This window comes from Mixophyes fleayi, chromosome 11, assembly GCF_038048845.1.
Source record: "Mixophyes fleayi isolate aMixFle1 chromosome 11, aMixFle1.hap1, whole genome shotgun sequence".
Taxonomy (NCBI): Eukaryota; Metazoa; Chordata; class Amphibia; order Anura; family Limnodynastidae; genus Mixophyes; species Mixophyes fleayi.
In genome coordinates, this window is record NC_134412.1 from 27,923,408 (window position 1) to 27,946,387 (window position 22,980).

At 40.5% G+C, this 22,980-nt stretch overlaps 1 protein-coding gene across 1 annotated transcript in view; it reads left to right on the top strand.

Moving 5' to 3' along the window:
* Window positions 1-10,286: 10,286 nt before the first annotated feature.
* Window positions 10,287-22,980, top strand: part of LOC142108007 (suppressor of cytokine signaling 3-like) — a 46,086-nt gene continuing 33,392 nt past the window's right edge. Inside the window, exon 1 of the mRNA XM_075191702.1 lies at window positions 10,287-10,650. The gene's annotated coding sequence lies outside the window, so the exon portion shown is untranslated. The remainder of the gene's footprint in view (window positions 10,651-22,980) is intronic.

The window sequence follows — 22,980 nt, forward strand, 5'->3', positions numbered from 1 at the left end:
ACTCAAGTTGTGACACACATGCACTGACCCCAGCTCATGCTCAGAAGAGCAAGGGCCTCAGGAGCATGGACCAGCATAATGGGGAGCTCCCCCAAATTTTGTTATGGGGTCTGATTATGTTGGACCTGATTCATCAAGAAGCGGATCTGCCATTTGTGCGCATCGTACGCAAAATTAATCTGCGCATGCCCAGAACCAAATCATACGCAACGAAAAGCAGCAACGTTCAATACATCTTTTTACGCAAAGGAAACTTACTGCTGCCTATGATATCTGGGAGGGAACAGGGACGGGAAGGGGCGTTCCCCTAAAGTCAATGTGCTGTAAGGACGCGCCAAACTCACACAGACTCACGCACGCAGCCACGTCCGATTCAAGCTTTGGTCATCTCAAAGTTACTTCTTTTTCTGCAGTATCTCTTGCTCCAGCTACTATAAAAATGTATTTTATGTTCAGTAGACATTAAGAACATCCTAATAAATGTATTTCATGTAAAAAAATATTAAAAATATATATATTTTTTTTTAGTCTTAAACTGTTTTGTCATTAATGCTTATATTATTATCAGGTGACATTAATTGAATAGTTTTTTTTTGTTCTGTGCCTTCTTTTGGGAATTTACAGTACATTCCATATAGGGCAGCACGGTGGCTCAGTGATTAGCACTTCAGCCTTACAGCACTGTGGTCTATTTCAATTCCCGACCATGGCCTTATCTGTGTGGAGTTTGTATGTTCTCCCCATGTTTGCGTGGGCTTCCTCCGGGTGCTCCAGTTTCCTCCCACACTCCAAAAACATACTGGTAGGTTAATTCGCTGCTACCAAAATTGACTCTAGTCTCTCTCTCTCTGTCTGTGTGTGTGTGTGTGTGTGTGTATGTTAGGGAATGTAGACTGTAAGCCCCAATGGGGCAGGGACTGATGTAAGTGAGTTTTCTGTACAGCGCTGCGGAATTAGTGGCACTATATAAATAAATTATGATGATTGGGCGTATTCTGCAGTGTCATGTGTGGTAGAGCAGAGCAGACCTACACCCGAATACATCAGTGTAGGCAAACTTCAGATCCGTTCTTGTTGAATTTGGGAATAATCAGAGACGATTTACGTGCATTTTAAAACACACTTGCAGTGTAAAAGCTGCCAAACGACGACAACAACAAAAAGTACACTTTTTCATGATTTTACAAAGTTACTTACACCCAAAATAATTCAGTAATGCAGTAAAAAGGGTCTATAAAAACAGTAATTTTATTTTTTAGAAATTTATTTTATTTTTATTTATTTTTAAACCAAAGGAGCAGGGCAGACCATGTGCTGGGATATTTAGAGCTACTCTGCAATCTATAAATTAGCCCCCTTCTCTTTTATAAATGTCATTTATTTCACAGTTAATAAAGCAGAAAAAATTGATTGCCCTATCCAGTTGCTCAAAGGGAAAATACATTTATTAATAAAACATCTAGATTAAAATTAAATTACGCAGATATAGCCAACGTCAGCTTGAGAGTTTTGAATACTGCCCATAGTCAGTCAGACTGAAGTTTGGGTTCAGTTCACACATATACATAAGTAATTACAGTGTTTATATAATACTCCAAAAATAAGTTAATTATAATATGCAAGTTCAGTTTCTCTGGGCGGATAAAATGGCGTCTTTGTTTTGGTTCTTCAGGCAATGTTGACATCTGGATCTTTGGTCAATTAATCACAGGTGAATCTTACATATAAATATTACAACTAGTGAAGTTATAATTAGTCTTAAATTAATAAGGATTTAACAACAGATATGATAGTGACATTTTTCAAGACTCTAAACCTTTTACTTAATGCTTATCTTATTATTAAGATATTGATTCTAGTCTATCTCAGAATGTTAATCAGGTCCTGGTTCCCATAAGCATTGTTCACAATGATTTGAACTTTACTTTCCACACCTAGGTGTTGTACTTGTGTAAAAACCTATTTATTAGTTTACATATGACTTGTGAAAACAACAAAAGGCTTTATACTAAATATATGTGGAAATCCAGTTTTTAAATATAGATTAGGTTTCACAAGCAATATGTGATTGTGATTAATATTCAAAGTAGCTTAAGACAGAGAGAGCCTGTCTGAATGAAAGGTATTTTATTCAATATAGGGATCTTTTTTTAAAATCTGATTAAAGACATAAATAGCGGCATAGTAAATTACAATGAACTGACAAAGATACAATCATATTGATTTATTAAAAATTACACTTTAACAACACCAACACAGTTTAGGAAATAATTGGAGAGGAAAGTGACTGTGCAGAGCACACAGTCATACACCCCTAAGCTGTGCACACAGCACTAGCTTTTGTCTAGGAAGGGTGGGGGTTGATAGAGAAGAACGTGGTCATGCCCCCTAGGCTGTGCGCACACGTTTTTGTAGAGGCTGCCCACGGAACCTGGGGGGTGGGGGCATAAGAAGGGGTAGAATTCGGGAAATAAATTGTTACAGAGAGGTGGTTAAAAATATATAGAGCCCAGATTTCTTCAGGTATGTGGAGGCTTGGTTGTGTTAGAGTGCAAAGAGGTTGTAATGGTGAAGGAGATATTGCAAGTAAGCAGGTAATGGTCTCAGAAAGGAAAAGGAGTGTTAAATAAGTTATAATCTAGACCAAGTTGGAAGATCATAGAGGGCGAGAAGAAGTGTGAATGGAGATGAGGTTGGAAGATAAGGAGCAATGGCGTTAGAGAAGACACTCTAGGTCAGAGCAGTGGCGGATCCAGGGGGGGTGAGCGATCGCCCCCCCCCCCCCCCCTATCAGGGGCTTGCTGCCGACAGCTGCACACTATGCAGGTCCGTTCAGCAGTGACAGTGTGCTGCCCGGCTACTCTGATTGTGTTTTAAACACAATCAGAGCAGCGGGACAGCACACTGCCACTGCTGAACGGACCTGCACATACTTAGACATCAGAAAGGGGGCGGGGCCTAAATCCCCCCCCCCCCTAAAATCGCCCCGGGTAGGACAAATGTCTAGATCCGCCCCTGGGTCAGAGTGAGGAGTTTGAAGAGGATTCTGAAGCGGAGGGGGGGCCAGTGTAGAGCTTGGCAGAGAGGTGAGGCAGATGAGGATCAGCGGGAAAGGAAGATAAGTCGGGCTGCAGCGTTCAGTACGGACTGAAGTGGAGTGAGACGAGAGTGGGGGAGGCCAGTGAGGAGAAGGTTGCAGTAATCCAGGTGGGAGATAATGAGAGAGTGGATGAGAGTTTTAGTGGAATCAGTGGAGAGGAAGGGATGATTCTGGCTATTTTGCGGAGGTGGAAGCGGCAGGATTGGGTAACGGACTGTATGTGAGGGGTGAAGGAGAGTGTCACGTTCTGCCTGCAGCATACTGCTTTGCCTGGCAGCTCCTAACCTGGACTATCAGACTTTGCTATTTATGTTAATTCTATGTGTTAACAGCAGTACCTCCATTCACCAGAGGTGCTGCTATTGTGCTTTATTCTTGTGCTTGAAGAGTTAACCTTTATGTTCACTTATTATCTCATGCACCTGGGTGTTTCTCATTCCCCTTATATATACCTGTCACTCCCAGCACACATTGCTGGTCATTGATGTCATATCCTGTTGTTACACCCTGTGGATTCTTCCTTCTGCCTTGCTTCTATGATTATGCTGCATTAGGATCTCAACATTCAATCTGCTGACCTGTTCCTTATGTGAACCTGGGACTAATCTGTGCATTTTTCTGTACATGCTGCCTGGAATATTTCCTGTTTATCTGGTAAATTCTGCAAGCTACTATGTCATTAACTGTTGGTGCTCTCCAGCAATAAATATTATTTGTTTTCTCACCTATCCATGGCTCCTTAGCTGTATTTCTACACTGATTTGTGACAGAGAGGGAGGTGTCAAGGGTGACCCTCAGGCAACGAACTTGGGGAGAAGAGGAAATGATGGTAGAACCAATTGTGATGAAGAGGGCGGGAGGGGAGGAGTCTCTAGAGGAGGGAAAGATAATGAGTTTGGGTTTGGCCATATTGAGCTTGAAGAGATGTTGGGACATCCAGGAAGAAATGTCAGGGAGGCAGCAGGATACCTTGTTGAGGATGGAAGGGGAAAGAGCAGGAGAAGAGAGGTAGATATGAGTGTCATCAGCATAGAGGTGGTACTGAAGGTCGAAGGAGCTGAAAAGATCACCAAGTGATCAAATAAAAGAGCAGAGGGCCAAGGACGGAGCCCTGAGGGACTCCTATGGGAAGCAAAGGGACTGAGAAGGAGCGGTTAGAGACAGGGAGTGAACCAAGAAAGGACAGTGTAAGAAAGGCCAAAACATCACAGGGTGTCAAGCAGGAGAAGGTAATCGACTGTGTCGAAGGCTGCAGAAAGGTCCAAGAGGATGAGAATTGAGTAGTGGCTTTTGGATTTGACAGATAAAAGGTAATTGACATTAGCTATGGCAGTTTCAGTGGAGTGGAGGGGGAGAATTCCAGATTGGAGAGTGTCAAGGAGGGAGTTGTCGAAGAGGTGGTTAATGAGACGGCTGTAGACTAGCCCTTCAAGTAGTTTGGATGCAAAGGGGAGGAGAGATATTGAGTGGTAGTTGGTTAGAGTGGAGGGATCAAGATGTGTTTTTTTAAGAATAGTATCTTTCAAGGAGGAGGGGAAAACTTCAGATGAAAGGGATACATTAAAGACATGGGCTAGGTGGGAGCAGGCAGTGGACGAGAGGGATCTGAGGAGGTGGGATGTATAAAAGCAATCGCTCGTTTTTTAACTAATTGCTCCCATTATGCTAGACAAACTATTTATAATGTGATAGGCAATTAAATGCTGATTCCAAAAGGCATTAGGTTGAGATTTCTGGATTTCTACTGTGTGTTGAATAATGATCATCAATTATTTGTAATGCTCCACAAAACCTTAAAGCACCGGACTGGGTTTATGACAAATCATACTTTAACAAGTACATAAAAACAGTACAAGTACATATGAGGTTGATGAAGAAGGACATGGGAGAGAAGGCCCTGCGCTTGAGAATCTACAATCTAGATCATACTTGGTGGGAGGGCAGAGGGGACGGGACGATCAAATCATTTTGGCCCCGCCCCCGCAATGAAATTGACAGGGTCACAATGACACAATTCCCAGTAAATCGTGCCATTGAGGCTCAAAGTGAGCAGGATAGAGATGATTGCAAGATCTAAAAGGTCTTCTCTTGTGCTGACAGGTTTTAAGATTACTGTCATAGAGGAATAGTAGGAAAGACAGTTTGTGAAACATTTTGGGATTAGATAGGGCTTGAGAATGAGATGAGTTGGAAGGGAACAAAGGCTAATAAAGAAAAGGAAATAGTGAAAAATAAACTCAGCAAATTTACATTGTGCAACTTAAGTGAGATGGTGAATACAGTTTCTGGATGTAGCAGATGAAGATTGTTGATTGTAGTCATTAGATGTTCAGTTGGTTCACCTTTGTTGTTTAACTGTGATTTCCCATTACTTTGTAAGAACATTATTTACACTGGGGTACATGCAGAGTAGAAGATATACAGAGAAGGTGTGGAACATTAAAGATCATGTACCACAGACTTACAGGTGCCAATATACACTTTCTGTACTAGCCTTGATTTTTCCCTATGATTCCAGTCTTCCAAACTACTCATAGACTTTAAAATACAGCAGGCACATGACCTCTACTCCGGATCTCCCAGTAGAGAGGTCTGAAAACTTGGCTGTATGTGTAAACCTAGACACAAGGCCCCTCATTCGAAAATACATACTTTAAATGTTCAAACCCTGCAGGTGTCACTGTGTCTCAGGTTCATCGTCTTTGACTAGCGCTACTCTGGCGATTTTCACTGTCACAGATAACTCTCTTGCGATTAATCGCATAAGAGAATATGTTGCCATGACATGGTATTTTATTAATGACCCAGAATAAATCTTCCTGCATTCTTTATTTCAAATGAGCATTTCCTGTCTGGAATCACCTAATGCCTCTTGGGATCAGCAATTCATTGCCTATCGCATTATAAATAGTTTGTCTAGCATAGGATGATGGAGGCAATTAGTTACAAAACAAGCGATTGCTTTTATACAACTAATCGCTTAACATCAATTTGTGTTGCCTTATGAATAAATAAAAATATAAATAATATCATCAAGCGTAGCCTTTTCCTATTTAAATTGTATCAGCTGCAACAATCTACCAGTATCACATCAACTGGATGACCCACCAAAAAGTAGACATATTCATCAGTTATTTATACAGCGACACTAATTCTGCAGCGCTGTACAGAGAACTAGCTCACATCAGTCCCTGCCCCATTGGAGCTTACAGTCTAAATTCCCTAACACACACAGACTTAGTTCAATTTAATTGCAGCCAATTCGCCTACTAGAATGTTTTTAGAGTGTGAAAGGAAACTGCAAACTCCACACAGATGAGGCCATGGTCGGGAATTGAACTCATGACCCCAGTGCTGTGAGGCGGAGATGCTACCCACTGAGCCACCTTGCTGCCCCAATACAACTTTATCAGTTGACTATAGTATCTGATTCTATCTCATAGCAAATAGCTATTGTTTTGTAAAGAGCTAGTGTCTAGTCTAATATTGAGTGACACGGCACAGTGGCATAGTAGATAACGTTGGTGCCTCACAGTGCTGGTTTCATGCACTCCACTTTTACCAGGGCACCATCAATGTGGAGCTTGCATGTTCACCCCGTGTTTGTGTGGACTGCCTCTAGGCCAGGGGTAGGCAACCTGCTGCTCTGCAGGTGTTGTGAAACTACAAATCCCAGCATGCCTTGCCAACTATCTGCTAGTTATCTAGTGGCAAAGTATGCTGGGACTTGTAGTTTCACAACACCTTGAGAGCCGCAGGTGGCCTAGCCCTGCTCTAGGCACTCCTTCTTCCTTCCCACACTCCCACAGTCCAATAACACAGTGGTGGGTAAAATGGCTTTTGACAAAAGTAACCCTAGTGTGTTTGTGTGTTAAAAATTTTTAATTATACACTCCACTGAGGTATAGATTATTGTGAATTATTAAACATTCCCTCTACAGCGCTACATAATATGTTGGCACTATATAATGTATTATATTAATAATAATTATACTGTTTATTTCTCCAGAGATAGCAGCATAAGAAAGAGCAAAACCATGCATTTTTTTTACTAGATAAATGCATTGCAAAATCCAATTAATAATTTTACGACACAAAATTAATTCAAATATATTATAGTTTTCCCTTACAATCAGATAATTACGGGTACATACCCAGTGGCGTTAAAATATGTTTAACTTGCATTGTGTATTTTTTAACTACTTCTAATTTTTCAATGTGTTTGCGGTATTCGAAAATGATACAATCATCTCAGGTGTGGGTGAAAAACGGAATTGCCGAACGACAGAATGATTTGGCCCCCTGCAGCGCCCTCTGCTGCTTGGTGTCTTGAGTGAAGCAGCTTGTTGTGATCTCTCTCCCTGTATGGTGCATTCTGTTCTGCTACACAGATATGTTCTCTAATATGTGGAACAACTATCTTACATATTATATTGTATATATGTTGAATTTTTGTGTTTGTGTGTGTGTATATATGGACCTGATTCATTAAGGAAAGTAAGGCAGAAAATGAGTAAGTTTTCTCCTGGACAAAACCATGTTATAATGCAAGGGGTATCACACAAATACTTGATAGCTTTATTTGCACACTGACATTTAAAGTTACCCCAACTATAAATCTGCCATCACATTTTAAATTTCCCTCCCTCTCCAATGCAACATGGCTTTGCCAAGGTGCAAAGTTTACTTTCCTTAATGAATCAGGCCCAATATATTTATATATATATATATATATATAATTCTGTATATCACAGCTATATATTCTAGTTATCCGTTCCGGTCTACCTGCCTGAATGAATGTCGGAATGGGTCTGCCAGTACCTTAGCCATCTATTTTGGCTGCCGGAATGGGTCTGCCAATACCTTAGCCATCATCATCATCTATTTATTTATATAGCGCCACTATTTCCGCAGTGCTGTACAGAGAACTCACTCACATCAGTCCCTGCCCCATTGGGGCTTACAATCTAAATCCCCTAACACACACACACACAGACGGAGAGGGCAATACTAAGGCCAATTAACCTATCAGTATGTTTTTGGAGTGTGGGAGGAAATCGAAGCACCTGGAGGAAAACCACACAAACACGGGGAGAACATACAAACTGCACACAGATAAGGCCATGGTTGGGAATCGAACTCATGACCCCAGTGATGTGAGGCAGAAGTGCTAACCACTAAGCCACCGTGCTGCCCATCCATTTTGGCTGCCCATATGGAGGTCCAAAGTACCTTGACCATCTATTTCGGGTGCCGGAATGGGGCTCTGAGTACATCAATCATTCATTCTGGCACCCGGAATGGATGATTACTATAAACAAAACCTTATTCTGACACCCGGAATGGATCGCTAACATACTCAGACATCCATTCTAGAACCCGGAATGGGTGGCTATGGTACTCAGACATCCATTCTGGGTGCCGGAATGGATGGTTTGAATAGTCAGGCATCCATTCCGGCACCCGTTAAGAATGGTTAAGATATTGAGACATCCATTCCAGCAGTCGTAATGGATGACGAAGGTACTCTGAGCCCCATTCTGGCAGCCGGAATGAATGGTTAGGGTACTCTGAGCCCCATTCCAACACCTGGAATAATAGTCAGATACCCAATTCTGGCAGCGGAAAGGATGGCTAAGTTATAAAGCTATGATATATATGTACTATATATATGTATAGATATACATAAGCAATATAAAATGTGGCATAGGTTTGCAAAGATAGGAGATCTACTATATATATATATATATATATATATATATATATATATATATATATATATATTTATATATATATATAATTTATTTTTTACAACACTGCACACAGTTCAGAGAACATATCTACACCAAGCTTCACTCGAGACACCAAGCAGCTGAGGGCGCAGTAGTAAACCGACTTATTCCGGCTTTTACCTAATCCCGATCATCTCCAAAACGCATGTTACAGCACAATTTCTAATGCGTCTCAAACGCCAGTGGGTATGCAGCTTATCTGTTGAGAAAAGTGTGGATATTAACAGTGACACTAATGTGAACCACCAACACTTGGTATCTTGTCAGTGCTGAGGCCATGTGATTAACTATAACCCTGCCAGGAGTGTTGCAAGTTTAAACCGATTTCATGGTTCCAAAAGAGCCTTGAAAGGACTTTACAGTGGAGCATGACGCGTTTGACAAAAGTAGAAGTAAATGCACATTAGTACTGTACGGTAAATTGATTTTTTTTGGAGTATCCTGGGAAGGGTATTGCAATCTGTCAATTATTAGCATACTGATGTTAATCTTGGCTGCACTCGATACAACAGCAGTCAGTTCCAAATTCTGAGATGACGTCAAAGCAGGCAAGTGATAATGATGCTGCAGGTAAAAATGAGAAAGGAGGGGAAAAAAAATACTGAGTGCTAAAGTTATAGATGAAAATAAAAAAAATCAAATAAACTAACCACATTTGCCATAACTGGCATCCAGCCATAGAGGCTATGAAAGGGGTTATTTAATGCACTAAACTATTACATACGCAAGAACTTTTCTTAACTCCTTGAGTGTCGGATGAATTAATAGCACATGACACACAACAACCCTACAACTGTCTAGGGGGTTAAATTAAGCAAAACACCCAACTAAATATAAATAGCACTTATTCATGATTTCCTTTGCAAAAGCGATGTCCTGGAAAAGGCAGGACCGTTCCTGCTCATCATAACCTTGTAGTTTGCAACGTGCTGCAAATACACTAAAGTCGAGATCTGTCCTTTATTTTGGGATCTTCACAGTGCAATACGATCAGTGACTCGCTCTGCACTTCTTTCTCTCCAAGGGTTGCACAGTGCAGTTGTTTGTGACATCTATCAGCCATTTCCAATAATTAAGGCGTTAATAAGATTATTAGGAGAGATATAAAAACAAAAAAAATAATCCTGGGGAGGAGAGGGGGGGGGGGGGGGTTGACTTCCTGTTATCATTTCAGCTTCTGTTTGTAATGACATTTGCAATGCAGGGAAAGAGAATAAAAAGGAGATAGAGCATTACAAGTCCACCCCTTTACCAACATCACCCTCAGCACTTCCAGGAATACTAAGAGAGAGAGGGAGGGAGGGCTGAGCGGGGACCTGGGGGGGAGGAACCCCAGGAGAAGGCAGCCAAGCAAACACTCAGAATGCAGCCCAAACCCCACCTCCACCAATAGCAGACTCAGAAGGGGAAAAAAAAACACACACTAAGAAAAACATCCCCCCCCCCCTTCAAAAAGTAAAGCTTTGAATGTGGTGAAGTGGGGTCTGACTCCAATGGGAAAATTGCATGTAGAATGCAGATCCAAGGAGACTTTTGCAGACACGAGCATAAGACCCATCAGCATTATTTATGGACTAATATTTGCATTTACCTAAAATAAAAGAAACAACCTCCAGCTGAGAGCTACTTGTGTAAATATGTATTAGCATAATATGCACCAAGATGCATCTTGTTACATCTGATTTTCCAGGTACAGTACCTCTGTGCAAATTGGATGGAAGCAAGATAGAGAAAGCACTGTAAGCAAAAAAGAACAAGGTAAGGTGCATTTCTTTTATGTGTTATTGTTGTATCTGTTTGTATTGAACTTCCCATAAGTCCACTCCCCCCTCCCCACCGACCGCTTCCCACTCTCTCTCCATAAAGATCTGTAGAATCAATGTTTGGAAAAGCTGATTCTTTTATTTTGCTTCTCTCATTGTAAATGTTAAACATTTACATATTTGGCTTTGGATTTGACATTTTGTTTCTTCTTGTGCAACGAGGGTTTCCAGAATATCAGCTGACATACGTGCAGCCTAATTAGGCATGCATGTATGTGAAATGCAGATTTCATTGTTATTGATAGTGCAGAGCCCTGAAAAAATCTATTTTATATGTGTAACAAAAGAGCACTGTGTGGTTTTATGAATTATTTTCTATGTATTTATAAAGCCCTGACATGTTCTAAGATATTACAGCTCAGCAGCATTTTGCACTCAAACTGCTACTGACAGAGTTAATTACCATGTTTTCCATGTAACTAAATCATAAAGACTTTAAAAATCGTTTGGGAGTTTATCCCCAAATCTTGTAAATCTTTATACTGAAAGATTGCAACTGAATTGCATGTTAGCTGCACACTCTACTTTCTTAATGTGTATGTATGGAATAATGCAAACAATATATGTAAAACAGCTGAGAAACTATTCTGTCCCCAAAACCTGCAAATCATCATTAGCTATGCAACTTTTACTGTTAGTAGACGTCATAAAGCACATGGCACAGAAGCTTACACTCCATTTGAATGATGCATACCGGCTCTTATATCCATTTTGGCTTGTAAAACTCAATGCATTAATGCAAATAGCCTATTAATATAAATTGTTCATAAGAAAAGTGCCATATGGCTTCACTCTAGTTGCAATCTTAAAAGCTCACAATCTAGTGCCCTGTGTCCAAAATATGTCTATTAAAGTGTTTGGTTATTATGTAAATTTATAGATATGAACTAAAATTGGCTCATTAGTATGCATATTGAGGCATTATTTATCAGGAAGCAATCTATAGATTGCCAGAGTTAACCTGGCACTCTACACAATAGCATCAGGTGTAACTTATTTTTCTTTCTATTGAAATGAATGGACCATTTTCAGAATTAGCACGGAGTAATCTTTGAGGAAGCCGCCTGCAAAAATGCTTCCTGAACGTTTAAAATAGACATTTGAACTATGTCTCTTACCTTATCTATATCCCAAGAGACTTCCCACACTTTCCTTTTGTTACAAGTTAAAGACAAGAATACTCATTGAGCAGGCAGTTTCTATAAAGTGGGAAACTCCATTGAAAAAAAGTTATCCAAACTTTTTGAAACTTTGAAATTTTCTAATTCTAAAGCATATTACGCTAGCCCAACGAGATTACCTGTGACTTCTTTCCCCTGTGTGTCATATATATTACAGAAATACAGGTGTGATATTGACATACAAATCGTGAGTCAGTTCAAGGAATGTATCTAGAGCGATATATAGGAAGCGCCGTATAGTTGGAATGTACATGTTACATAGTAGATAACAATGCACACCTTAGTATAGACTGTAAGGTTATTAGAGATCACTAAAGTGTTCTGTGACTACTTAACGGTCGATCCTCACTGGTGTTTTTCAAATAGGTTTCATGTGCATTTTTAAAGCATTTAAATACCTCTACCACTAGAAACCATTGCTGCTCATTGGCTTTGAAACCGCTTTTTTAAATTTTGCGTATCATAATTTTTTTGTATTTACCGCATATAAACGCCCAGGGAAGTCTGCAGTGAGCTCTAAAACACTAGTTAAACACCGTTGGGTCTGAGGACCAAAGGAGCAAATCCCAAGGCTAAATTCTTTTCTACATAGTATGGACCTGTGAGCAGACTGTATCTCATTTTTTGGTATTCTTAATTGATCTTTAAGTGATTGCATTACATAGCACCCATCACTAAGCTTAGTTTATAAGGCTGAGCTGAATGACAACCTATAATAATAGAACCAAACATTACCCTTGTATTGAAAAGTTGTGTATTCGTTTATAAAAATTCAATGAAGTTATCGAACAAATCTGCATCACTGCCAACAGAATAAGGGGTCTATTTACTAAGGGTGCTCAGTACACTGCGATAAATAATATTATTTATTACAGCTTAACGTTGCGATACATATTTTATCGCAGGTATTTACTGTGCTGGGGCTGCTCTGGTAGACACCCACCCCCACCCCCCCTCCCCCTATACTACGAAATATTTTCGCTCTGCCGGCGAATTGCACGGCTAAAATCTGCTCATGTGGATCTGACCCAACGGGGGGTAATACCAAGCCTTTCTGTTTTCACTGGACCTCATCAGAAAAGGTGAGCTTAACGCCATCCTGATGAGATGACGGTATGCCCCGAAAAAGCAATGCTTTTCGCAGCGTCGTAATTCCCTAACATCGCTGTCCTCGTAGAGTACTGTCATAGCCAGCGAAAAGTAGTTTAATGCAGCATTAATCTGTTTCCTACTGCATTAACCTCTTCATAACATGAGAAGATTGATATGATGGCCTCTCTAGTTTTCTGGCTGTTTGGACCTTTGTAAATAGACCCCTCAGGGTGTTTTTGGGGGTTTTTTTTGACTCGACTTGAGAAGTTTTGGAATTCTCCCTACTAATAGCTGAGCTAAAATTGTAAAAGAAAAATATTGAATAGAAATAGCATTGGTTCAGTATGATCTGTATAGTGGATGGTTATTTAAAGCATACTTGCCAACTTTCTAAAGTTGGCTTCCGTGAAGCCTGCCGGGGGAGGTGGGCGTGATGGAGGGGCGGGGCTCCAAAATTCACGCCCACGTGATGTAATGACGAAAACGTGTCATTTTACAGCAGGGGGTGGGGCCAAACACTGCGGTTCCCGGTGTATCGCGGCATTTTGGACCTAATTCTGCCCACTTCCTAGTGAAGTGGGTAGATGCGGGAGATTGCCACATTCTCCCGGGAGTCCGGGAGACTCCCGCAAAATGCGGGAGTCTCCTGGGCATTCCGGGAGAGTTGGCAAGTATGATTTAAAGTGTTAAAAAACATACAGGCTCATACTACTGCTAATCATGTTTAGTCTTCTATCTATTACGAACAGTTCTTTTATTCCATCTCCAACTTGAATAAGCAGAGATACATTTAATCAAAGAAAGATACACCTATTAATATTAATATATCACCAGGATTATTAAACAAGTGTTACAAGTGTACATGGGCCGCAAGTGAGGGCTCACGGGCTGCTTGTTACACTTCACTGCTTTAGTGTTTAAAGACAGAGAGAGACTAAGGGCAAATTAATAGCAGCCAATTAACCTACCAGTATGTTTTTTTGGAGTGTGGGAGGAAACCGGAGCACCCGGAGGAAACCCACGCAAACACAGGGAGAACATACAAACTCCACACAGATAAGGCCATGGTTGGGAATCAAACTCATGACCCCAGTGCTGTGAGGCAGAAGTGCTAACCACTAAGCCACCGTGCTGCCCCACCCCGGTTACTGTTATGGAACTTTGAAAGGATGTGGCAGTAGGTGGGATCGGCAAGGCACCCTCCTCTGTGCCCTGTTCTGCAAATCGGGTGTTCTTTTATGGAGGTCCGATTTCATCAGGACCTCCCCAGTGCAGAGAAAAAGGTTCACAGGGGAGGATCACCATTTCAGGAATTTGTTTTTACACCCAATATTCTAAAACTGTATTTAAACTTTAAGAACTTCTGGGGTTCAGGAAGAATGGTGTAAATATGGAGCTATACCTGGTTCTTACTATATGCACCAACGGTGCTGTAGAGTAGCAAATAATTCCAATAATATATTCCCTAATAAAAACGGAGATCCCTCCTAATGAAGACCTACGTATCCGTATCATTTAATAAATATTCTACTACCAAATTCATGGCGAGTTTGTATGCAAAATGAATTGATCACTCTTTTTCTTGCAAAAATTAATTAGAAACAACCAGTTAACAAATTCATAGAGACCTTCAAAATACCTAATTATACTACTGTATTTGATATAGCGATATAGCAGCACTTCTTGTATATAGTTGCAGAGTCATGAAGCAGTCTTATCGTTGTATAATACCAGAAATAGAAGCGTAGTTTAGTAGTGTCCCTAATGGGGGAAAAAAAATCAGTTTTACAAGGAACTCTCACCGGATAATCTATTTAGGGGAACACCTGTCCCCACCTGATGATGGTAGTTCTATCCGAGATACGAGTCCCAAAGTTGTCTGTCAACTAACCTGGGGCCTAATTCATTAAGGATCTTAACTTAAGAAACTTCTTAGGAACTTCTAAGGAACTTAAATTAAGAAGTTTCTTATTTACGTCTCCTGGACAAAACCATGTTACAATGCAAGGGGTGCAAATTAGTATTCTGTTTTGCACATAAGTTAAATACTGACTGTTTTTTCATGTAGCACACAAATATCAACTTTAAATTTCAGTGTACAAATAAGCTATCAAGTATTTGTGTGCTACATGAAAAAACAGTCAGTATTTAACTTATGTGTAAACAGAATACTAATTTGCACCCCTTGCATTGTACATGGTTTTGTCCAGGAGACTGAAATAAGAAGTTTCTTAAGTTAAGTCCTTAATAAATCAGGCCCCTGGTTCTTAATTCTGAGATGCTCTGCATCAGAGAGTAGCGGAAACAGATCTTTAGGTAGAATAACGGAAGAATATGAGGTGCTCTGCAAAGGTGAACTATTAGTGGTAGATACAATTCTCCGTGTTCTTTAAAACAATGCAGGGTGCACATCATTACCGTTACTATGATGTGCATTATTACCGTTAGTACGGTAATTTCAGCGCTGATCTTTGTTCGAAGCTCCCTGAGCCGCGAGCAGAAATCCTTGTTAAAATTAACGCACTAACGGTAATGATACACAGCCTGTGTTGTTCCAAAGAGGAGCATGGTCAATTGAATCTTCCCCTAAGATTCTCAATAAGTCAATATTTAAGTTATAATACCTGTAAAAAAAAAAAAAATCTAATTGGTCGCCAATAATACATGAAATCTCGACAAGCTCTTGAGATAACTAAAAAGAAAATGTCCGTTTGTTATGTAGTGCAGTACAAACTGCTACTCTATTTTTATTAAGCTTCATATAGTTTCCAGGTTTACAGACAAAGGGGGAGACTCGATTCGGGGTGAGGTGCTACCAGACACTGTTACGGTAAAGAATTGCCGCTCATTTTTCTGTATACCTCTATGGGGAGCGAGGAAGGAATGAGCGGAGATTTCAGCCTAAAGGTCGCATCGACGTGTCTCCGCGGATCTGTTCCAGAGACGCGTTTCGCTGAACTGAGTAGTAGCCTGTGGGGACAGTTATAATACTTTGCAATAATAATGAGAAATGTTGGAGGTTATTGCCCACACATGCCAGGACTAGTCAGACTGCTGGTCAGTGGTCTAACATACACTGCTGGTTGCAGGGGGGGTTTTTGGTTCTCCAGAAACCCCTCCCCTCCTCGAAGAACAGGGGCTAAACAGTGCCCCTACATAGCAGCACTGTATTGTACAGCAGCCGCGGCGCTGTCAAAGAGGCAATGGTTTATTCTGTTATAATAGGACTCTGTTGGGCTCCCAGAGCTGGGGGGCAATTAAAAACCGCCGGGAAATAGGTGCTGGGGAGATCACTGCTCGGGACAACACATTTATCTGAAATGACTTCACATCTTATGCAGTTCTGATATTTTTACATATATACTTGTGAATGTAATTAGTAGCTGTTTTAAATGAGGCTCTTGATATTTAAGTTCACAGTTCTTTTTATTTTTATGGCATGGTGAGTCTGTATGTGAAATGTAACACTTGGTTTATTAGATTATCATCCGACTGTATTCATTGGATCAGACTTGCATTTCTCCAGGTCTGAAAGGATTAGAACGTTTCTGCAAATGAGAAGACTTGCGTAATTTCCAGAATGCTGTCTCCAAGTTTGCTACTCATTTAATCTATGGAAAACATTGACACTTCTCTTGGTTATTTACCAGTGAATGGTGAAGCCAGAAGGTTATGCTTTAATCAGGCTCTGAGAATTCCCAGCATTCTGAAAGCCAGCACTCCTCAAATGTCTCTTGTCTCTAAGCTGTTGTACCATAGTGTGCATCTATATTTAGTTCTCATTAACTGTTTCAACATATAACATGATGTCATTTGCGGTTGGAAAAAAAAATTGAGAAGTATTTCAAGAAAGCTCATTATGTACATGTTACTTTTTTATGCAATAAGTTATTGTGATTCTTTTAGATACCTGAAACAAACAGTGATACCGTCATCACCATTTATTTATATAGCGCCACTAATTCCGCAGCGCTGTACAGAGAACTCGTTCACATCAGCCCCTGTCCCATTGGGACTTACAGTCTAAATTCCCCAACACACACAGACTAGGGTCAATTTGTTAGCAGCCAATTAACCTACCAGTATGTTTTTGGAGTGTGGGAGGAAACCGGAGCACCCGGAGGAAACCCACGCAAACACGGGGATAACATACAAACTTCTCACAGATAAGGCCATGGTTGGGAATCAAACTCATGCTAACCACTTAGCCACCGTGCTGCCCACTTATTTAAGTTAAGGTTAATATAGCAGAAGTTAAATATATTTAAAGTGGAAATAAGCCTGTAGAAAAAAATTCATATCTTTTATAGAGGAGTTTGATGTCACAATTTTTCTTCAATGTCAAAACAGCTTTGTTTACCCCTAAAGTTATTCATGAGTTGCACATTGCATGCTGCCACATTTCAGCCAAAGTTCATCCCATGTCTTAACTGCTTTGTTGGAAATAGTCTGTATTATGGCAAACGCTTATGCTCTTTACTGGTTTTACATGTCACACATTTAACAAAAAAAAGACAGACAGTCCTATCAAAGTATGTTTTTATTATAGAATTGTCTATGCTCTCATTGTGTAAAGTATGTTTTTGTCCGCTGATCGCCACTGTATCATTCAGTCAACAAATGTTGATACATATGTAAAGATGTAAGCCAGCATAAAATATCAATTTATCACTTCCCCTTGTATGGATAGGCACCACTGACAAATAAGTGTTTTTAGTTTTTGGGGTACAGATCCACTTGTAAGTAACTGTGTTCTGCTATATAGTGATTGTTTGTTAGTCATCTTTATCTGGAATAATTCTAAAAGATTTCTGTAATGCTAATTCATTTATTCCACAAATTATATCCGTTGTCAGTCTGGAAACTGGAACATTGGCATTGCAAGATATATCAAATAAATACATGTTTAGATAGGAGTGTAAACATTGTCAGGCCAGATGTATGGAGGTTATAACGATCAAGTTAATTGGCCAATATTCCATGAAGACGGGAATGGAAAAGTAGGGACATGAGCATAGCTGGTAATGTGTTCTTTATAGATTATGAATAACTTACAAATAGCAATGCAATACAGGAGATTACTGGACAAACTAGAACAGAAAAAATCCTTGCACACTATGCAGGGTGTGCTGAAAGATGTTATTAGCTATGGTATATTGTTCATAAATGATAATTTCCTTATACAGTAGAACATGAACACCTGGCTAGAGCTCATGTTTGCTGTTTGTTCCCGAAATGCACATTCTTTAAGTCTAATCTAGTTTCATCTGTCTCTTCCCCTTTGTTAATGAATTTGCTGCCTTATGCCAGTGGCTGCAGTATGCAAAGTAGTGGGAGGAGCCAGATTTCAGCTGCATTCTAACAGTGAAGTAGAAAGTCTTCCCTAGTGGTATTGGAGACCTATTCATAATTGACGTTTTAACTATAACAATGCACTTTCATGTTGGAGTGAGAGGTTCATTTGAAGGGGATGTTCACTTTTTTAGACTCTCGGTGTAGTAGTTTGGTAGAGGTCTCTCCCTTGAGTACCCCACTATTATTAAGAACCACAGATTACTACAATTTCTATATCCCTAAGCATCAATGCTTCTAGAAATTGCAGAGGTGTCAGGGTTCTGGCACGGGGTACCTTAATTCATACAAACAATGGAGGATCACCAGGGGAGGGCTGGCAAATTTCAGCCTGGGGGGCAAGACTGGACTCGGCAACCTCTTTTAAAGAAAAAAAAAATGCATGTGGCCCATTGACCCAGGCCATTATGGGTCCGGCATGGGGAGCAGATGCCCCCGTGCCCCCCAGCTCAGCCTGCCCCTGAGGATCACCAACCTATAAGACAGTCCCTCGCCTTTTGCAAGTTCTTCAGCAAGAATTCGAAACCAAGATAGAAATTGGTGATTCCATCTTATAAATGGGGGTGTTAAAGAGATCGTATGGTGACACAAACCCTAGGGTTTACAATATCCACAGGCGAAGTCGTCATATAATGGTCAATGACTTTTTCTGTGTCTGCCAATGAAATGGAGTTGCGTATGGCAATCTAGTGGGAACAGTGCTGGTTAGACAACATGGGGAACTGGTCAGATGTAGTAAAACAAAAAAATCTATTTAGGGAATAAAGAAATGAATGTGAGGTAGATCATTGACAAAGAGAGTAACTGTAAATAATCTTTTGTGAGTTAAAGCAGAAGCACGGGACGGGGCAAAGTAGGGTACAAGAATTAATGTAAATGTGGACCAGAGATGTAGGGTATTGTGGTTTTGACCCATGTAAAATGTTCTCTTGACTAAAGCTTCCATTACATACAGCAGTGTGAATGGCCAGTTTGACCATTTTAGACCTAATTTGTCGCAAATTGCTGTGTGTGGGGGTCTAAGATGATATCCAATCCCTTCTTATGGTCAACTTTGTTAATGAAAGTTAAAAATACTCAGTTTATATACCTGCCAATATTGCAAATGAAGAAATCGGGACACACTTGGCCGCACCTCTGGCCCACATTAACCATGCCCTTAATATGAACAGTCACACAGCCTTTTTGCCTGCAGATGAAATAAACAACACGCCACTGTACAGAATAAAAAACAGATTGTAGGTGGATATTCAATAACACTTGGGCATCGTTTAAAAAAATATTTTTTGGCCAGCTTTATCCTGTGTACAAAATACTTTTTAATTTGCATATTATAAGTGCCAACAGTGTTTACTCTACTCAGATGAAATAAATTATCTTCAGCACGGTGGCGTAGTGTTTAGCACTTCTGCCTTACAACACTGGGGTCGTGAGTTCAATTCTCGACCATGGCCTTATCTGTAAGGAGTTTACATGTTCTCCCTGTGTTTGCGTGGGGTTTCCTCCGGGTGCTCTGGTTTCCTCCCACTCTCCAAAAACATACTGGTAGGTTAATTGGCTGCTAACAAATTCACCCTAGTCTGTGTGTGTGTGTGTGTATGTTAGGGAATTTAGACTGTAAGCCCCAAACATGGCAACTAATGTTGAGGCCAAAATGTTTTTTCTTGGTGTGGAGGAAGGAGGATGAAGGGATGTTCTTGCTGCACAGTTTCTGGGCCTCTTTCTCAGCGTCAGTAACCGACTGTTACTGACCACTACTACTGGTGTCACCTTGTCTCCAGACACTTGTCGACTGCAAATGACAACTGTGCAATAGTTGTAGGAGAATCTCGCTGGCACCACTAGGTTCCCTTGCGGTGCCTAGAACTGCTTACTTCTTGGGTAGCTGGTATAGCTGCTACAGCGCCTCTTTGCTGTGGGTTGGCTGGTACCTCCTGACCGCTTACTGTGGATCAGGACTGTTGGGTATTGGACAGAGCGTTGATACAGAGACGCTGGGTTCAACACAGGACAGCCGGGGAACGGATTATAGCGTAAGCTCTTATCTGTTGGTCAAACGATACAGCAGGCAATAGGCATAGACAGAATCATCAAGCAGTGATGTTTTATTGCACAAGAGTCCCGACAAGGACTTTTCAACACTAGTTGGAGGCACTAATGATCACCCAGAAGTATATATGGAATACTACATTTACATTACATGTCAAACATGGCTCTTTTTACATGGTTTCTGATTAGGGGTAACCCAGCTCCCGGGTTACCCCTGATCCTAAATGGCACCACAATGCCTGAGATATTACAGCTGATGTTTACCATCAGGATGTAATATTCTCTAGACTTGGAGATAATGCAACTTTGAACAAAATTTACACCAATCTGTGATTTACTAAGTTACATTGCTTGCTGTTACATGATCCTCCTCCCTGCTGTGCATTCAAGCTAAAAGAGGTCTTCGTCATTAAGATGGAAAGACTTAAATGGCCTGCCTTTAGAATTTACAAAGCGGATTTCGACATATGGTTACTGCATCAGAAATCAATAAATTTCTAATACAGAAATACAACACAATATCAAAAATCAGTACATTTACAATGAAATACATTTTTTACAAGAAGTTATTTATAAGTGATCCAGCCACACTTGGTCTTCATCAGACCATAGAATCTTCCTTCATTTGGTGTGCAAGTCTATCACATGCTTTCTGGCAGCTCTACGTGAATTTCATGATCATCATCATCTATTTATTTATATAGCAACATTAATTCCGCAGCGCTGTACAGAGAACTCATTCGCATCAGTCCCTGCCCCATTGGAGCTTACATTCTAAATGCCCTAACATATACACACACACAAACCGAGAGAGACTAAGGGCAATTAATAGCAGCCAGTTAATCTACCAGTATGTTTTTTGGAGTGTGGGAGGAAACCGGAGCACCCAGAGGAAACCCACGAAAACACGGGGAGAACATACAAACTCCCCACAGATAAGGCCATGGTCGGCAATCAAACTCATGATCGTTTTTTGGGCTATTGTTATACCATGGACAGTTTCACACCTCTCCACCATAGAAGGTGTAATTCTGTCATAGTTGCCATTGGTCTCCTGGGAGCCTTCTTAAGAAGTACTCTACTCATAAGGAGTTTCAGTTTTGGAGGATGGCTTGTTCTAGTCAAGTTCAAAGGTAGGCTCATTCTCTTTATTTCTCTATGTTGGGTTTGACAGTGCTCCAGAAAATATTAAGCCTTTGAAATCTTTTTGTTATGCTTGTCCTGATTGGTCCTTTTCTCAAATTTTTATTGAATGTTCTTATAGCTTTATGCTGTAGATTTGTTTGGAAATACAGTAAGCTGTAATACATCTCTCATAACGTACATAGGTGGACTTCAGTTATATTGTGACCTTTGAAGACAATAGATTGTTCCATGTTTTTGTTATATCTCAGTGAAAAAAAAGTTTAATACTTATGCAGAAACTTATTGTCTGCTTTTATTTATAATTGTTTTATTTATTTTTTGACATTACAGATTTGTGTTGATTAGTGGCAAGAATTCCTAAACGAATCTGTTTTTATTCCATGACGTAAATTAATAAAATGTGCAAAGGTGGTGAATACTTTTAATAGACTCTGTACCATACTTACCTACTTTTTGCCAAGTCCTTTCCGGGAGACGGGCCTGAATGGAGGGTGGGAGGGAGCGGGGCCCGGCCAATCGTGTCATTTTTGCCCCGCCTCTGCAATGGAAAAGGCTTTTTGTCGCGGGGGGCGGGCCAAATGACGCGATTGGCTGCGAATCGCGTCATTTTGGGAAGACAGTAGCAGGATGCGGGAGATTTGCCAGCTCTCCCGGGAGTCCGTGAGACCGACCCAAATTTCGTGAGTCTCCCGGACATTCCGGGAGAGTTGGCAAGTATGCTCTGTACTTTGCCTAACAGGGCATCCCTGGGTATGAGGTAAGCTGAGTATTTGATGCTTTTTTACACTCCTTTTTTTTGGACAGATCTCCAGGGTTCTGGAGAAATAGGAACCTAGGCTGGGTAGCTATTTGTCACCCGTCTCCAACATTCAGTCCCTTATAACTATATAGCTGAAGGTGCACAACTTACACTTTCAATGCATAAAGAATTGAAAAAATAATAATAAAATGAGAAAGTGTAAAAAACAAAAACTGACAAAAAAACTATAAAAATTAGTTTCATTCTCCTACTCAGCTCAATATAATCATTTTAGTCATTGTGTGTGACACTCATGCATTCTTCCTAGAATGATGACCCCTCCCAAAAAAAAAACAAAGACATTTCCAAATGGCGCCAGCTAGTTTTGGCAGCGATCCATGGTTTCGAAAGATGTAAATTCTAGTGTAGATTGAACTTGGAAAAGCAGAGGACAACTATAGTGTGTATCTTTCTGGTCCATATATTTTTAAATAAATGTCAAACTCCGTTCATCAACTCTAGGCTGCGATTTACGAGCCTGAACTTTCTTTCCAGTATTGGGGTTCACTTGTCTATAGGCGCTTGTCTCGTTATTCTGTATAGTGCTGCAGGTTTTGCCAGCTCAGGATTGTCTCCATTAGATTAGTTCTGGTTCCAGGCTGTGTCCAGTACCAAGACAAACTCTGCTCCAGCTACTTGTCTCAAC